Genomic DNA, 4,045 nt, shown 5'->3' with positions numbered 1-4,045 from the left:
GTTGTCCTGGTGGATTGGCATGGGGGGCAAAGTGAGAAGGTCTAGCTTATGAGGGTTTGGGCATGCAGAGCAGAGGGCAAATGTAAATGCCATACAGAAATATGCTAATTAAATTTATGCATAAGAAAAGTACATGTATAATCTCAATTTAGAATGCTGAAATCGGCAAACAGTTACGCTCCATATTGCAACGCACACATCTATATTGTATTAACATTTTGCTCATTCAGCTCTTCGACTCACCCAGTGGTCTCTTGTCCCTCAGCTGTCAGCTGCAGCATCAGCGTGTGGTGGGATTCTGTCGTGACCCCTATCTCCTGGAGTCCCCCTCAGGTACGGCAGGCTTCCGCATGTGTCGTATGGCTGTTGGAGATCCTTAGACCACCCAGACGATTAAAAGGGGAGCTTACACTTGAGTGTCTAAAACTAGGTAGAGAGTAAGTAGAAATGATAATGGACCTATACTGTATATTTAGAACTGCCCACCCGTGGCTGAGAGCCTATATCCTCCTTTTGAGATCACCACACTTTCTACCATCATTGCCAGTAACATCCAGCTCACTGTTAATGTTTCCTCAGGATGGTCTCCCTTTTTAAAGAGCTTGCTGAAAGCTTTCTCAGCTAAATGGCCTGTACTTAAGTATTTTTGTTGATGTTTTAGTTATTGGTCAGTGTTCCAGATCAAATACAGTATATGGACAAATGTATGTGGACACCTGCTGATCGTCGAACATCTCATTTCAAAATCATAGGTATTATCTGGAGTTGGTCTCCCCCTTGCTGCTATAACAGCCTCCACTCTTTCTGGGAAGGCTTCCCTGATGTTGGAACATTTGCTGCGGGGACTTGCTTCCATTCAGCCACAAGCATTGGAGGAGTAGGTCACCGATGTTGAGCGGATTAGGCCTCTGGCTCGCAGCAGGCATTCAATTCACCCCAAGGTGTTCAATGCGGTTGAGTCAGGGCTCTGTACAGGCCAGTCAAGTTCTATCACACCAATCTCAACAAACCAGTTCTGTTGGACCTCTCCTTTGTGCACGGGGCATTGTCATGCTGAAACAGGAAAAGGCCTTCCCTGAAATAACCACAAAGTTGGAAGCACAGAATCGTCTAGAATATCATGTGCTGTAGCGTTAAAATGTACCTTCACTGTAACTAAGGGCCTGCCCAAACCATGAAAAACCGCCCCAGACCATTATTTCTCTCCACCAAACTTTAGTTGGCACTATGCATTGGACAGGTAGCGTTCACCTGCCATCCACCAAACCAGATTCGTTACTTGGACTACCAGATAGTGAAGGGTGATTCCTCGCTCCAGAGTGCAATGGCGGCAAGCTTTACACCACTCCATCTGACGCTTGGCATTGCGCATGATGATTTTTAGGCTTGTGCGGCTGCTCAGCCATGGAATCCATTTTATGAAGCTCCCGACGAACAGCTATTATGCTGACGTTTCTTCCAGTGGCAGTTTGAAACTGTGTTGCAACAGACAGACAATTTTTACACACTCGGCGGTCCCTTTCTATGAGCTTGTGCTTGCCTACCACTTTGGGTGAGTTGTTGTTGCTCCTATACATTTCCATTTCGCAATAACGGCACTTACAGTTGACTGGGGCAGCTCTAGCAGGGCAGAAATTTGACTGGTTGGGACATGACGGTGCCACATTTTAAAGTCACTGAGCTCTTCAGTACGGTTGAGTCTCCTACCAATGTGTGCTTGATTTTTTAATACACCTGTCAGCAGCGGTGTGGCTGAAATAGCCGCATCCACTCGGCCTCAGTGTACATTGCAGTTGCCTGCCAGGTCTCACAATGCCAGGACAGGCGGTATCAGCTATTCACATATGGCGTGCAACTAATCTAGTCGGCAACCATGGTATTGAACTTCTAATCTATTCCAACAGATCTGCCGGACATCGTCACGGATGGGGTCCTGCAGGGCTTGTACCCCCGAGACATCCGTGTCAGCTTCACAGCCTGCACAAAACCCAGCCTCCCAGAGAGACCCAGTCTGGCTCCAGCGATTCCCTCTATATAGTGGCAGCCCATGCAGAAGTCCTGACACTCGGATCTGTGGATTTTTAAAATGGCCTTGATAGTAATTTGGATGAATGTCATGTCTGAATCAGCAACCAATGGAGGCCCATTTGCTTGTATAGTACCATACAATAGAACATGTTTGTTACTCTGGGTGCTTGCAATAATAAATAGTGTTTAACATGTTTTTTTTAAATGACAACGCCATCTCTGTACCCCACACATCTGTAAGGTCCCTCAGTCGAGCAGTGAATTTCAAACACAGATTCAACCACAAAGACCAGGGAGGTTTTCCAATGGTTTGCTAGGAAGGACACCTATTGAATGTCCCTTTGAGCATGGGGAAGTTATTAATTACACTTAGGATGGTGTATCAAAGATACAAGCGTCCTTCCTAACTCTGAGGAAGGAAACCGCTCAGAGATTTCCTCATGTGGCCAATGGTGACTTTAAACCCGTTAAGAGTTTAATGACTAATACTAACCTAATTGAAAGAGTGAAAAGAAAGAAGCCTGTACAGAATAAAAAAATATTCCTAAACATGCATCCTTTTTGCAATATGGCACTAATGTAATACTGTAAAAAATGTGGCAAAGAAATTCACTTTTTGTCTAGGGGGGAAATCCAACACATGACAAGAGTACCACTCTTCATATTTTCATGCATGGTGGTATCTGCATCATCATATGGATATGCTTATCAACATCAAGGACTAGGGAGTTTTTTTTTTAGGATAAAAATAAATGGAATAAAGCTAAGCATAGGCAAAATCCTAGAGGAACTTGTTTGTCTGCTGCCCGTCAGATACTGGGAGACAAATTCACCTTTCAGCAGAACAATTACTTAAAACACAAGGCCAAATATACACTGGAGTTGCTTACAAAGACGACATTGAATGTTCCTGAGTGGCCTAGATAGCATTTTTACTTAAATCTGCTTAAGTCTATGGCATGACTTGAACATGGCTGTCTAGCAAGGATCAACAACCAACTTGACCGAGCTTGAAGAATTTTGAAAATAATAATGGGCAAATATTGTACAATCCAGGCGTGCAAAGCTCTTGAAACGTAATCAAAGTTGATTCTAACTTGAATTGCCTCATAGGGTTGAATACTTATCTAATCAAGATATATTAGCATTTTATTTTCCAAAATAATTTTTATAAAATTAAAAATAGTTTCTTTCACTTTGACAGAGTATTTTGTGTATATAGTTGACAAAAAATACAATTAACTATATTTTAATCACACTTTATAACAACAAAATGTGGAAAACTTCAAGGGTTGGGAATACATACTTTCTAAAGGCCCCGGACCACCTTATGCGCTGCAGTGTTGTGCAATTGAAAATGTAGAGACCCTCTGTTGAATTCAGTCATGTTATATGTAGCCAATATACACACATTGTACAAAACATTAAGAACACCTGCTCTTTACATGAGACTGACCAGTTCAAAGCTATGATCCCTTATTGATGTCATGTGTTAAATCCAATTCAATCAGTGTAGATGAAGGGGAGGAGACGGGTTAAAGAAGGATTTTTTTTAAAGCCTTGAGACAATTGAGACATGTATTGTGTGTGTGCCATTCAGATGGTGAATGGGCAAGACAAAAGATACAAGAGTTTTTGAACAGGGTATGGTAGTAGGTGCCAGGCGCACCGGTTTGTGTCAAGAACTTCAACACTGCCAGGTTTTCACGCTCAACAGTTTCGTGTCTATCAAGAATGGTCCACCACCGAAAGGACACCCAGCCAACTTGACACAACTGTGTGACACATTGGAGCCAACATGGGCCAGCATCCCTGTGGGCAGCTTTAGACACCTTGTAGAGTTCATGACCCAACAAAATTGAGGCTGGGAGCACAACTCAATATTAGGAAGGTGTTCCTAATGTTTAGTATACTCTGTGTATATTGTTTAACATGGGCAAATAATAGGTTGTAATAAAAACAGTGGTTTCCTCATCATTTCAGATCATTTGATGATAGTGACCCTCAGGGATATGGG

General features: G+C 42.8%; 1 long non-coding RNA gene across 1 annotated transcript; it reads left to right on the top strand.

The window, feature by feature from the left end:
- The first annotated feature begins 113 nt into the window (after nucleotides 1-113).
- Nucleotides 114-2,569, top strand: LOC127926225 (uncharacterized). Its single transcript, XR_008123652.1, has 2 exons — nucleotides 114-333; nucleotides 1,905-2,569. It is a non-coding gene; the product is annotated as an uncharacterized LOC127926225 (long non-coding RNA).
- The last annotated feature ends 1,476 nt before the right edge of the window (nucleotides 2,570-4,045 follow it).

Source organism: Oncorhynchus keta, unplaced genomic scaffold (genome assembly GCF_023373465.1).
Source record: "Oncorhynchus keta strain PuntledgeMale-10-30-2019 unplaced genomic scaffold, Oket_V2 Un_contig_7225_pilon_pilon, whole genome shotgun sequence".
In the NCBI taxonomy this organism is placed as follows: Eukaryota; Metazoa; Chordata; class Actinopteri; order Salmoniformes; family Salmonidae; genus Oncorhynchus; species Oncorhynchus keta.
Note: the sequence above shows the minus strand (reverse complement) of the source record. Positions and strands in the feature narration are given on the sequence as shown.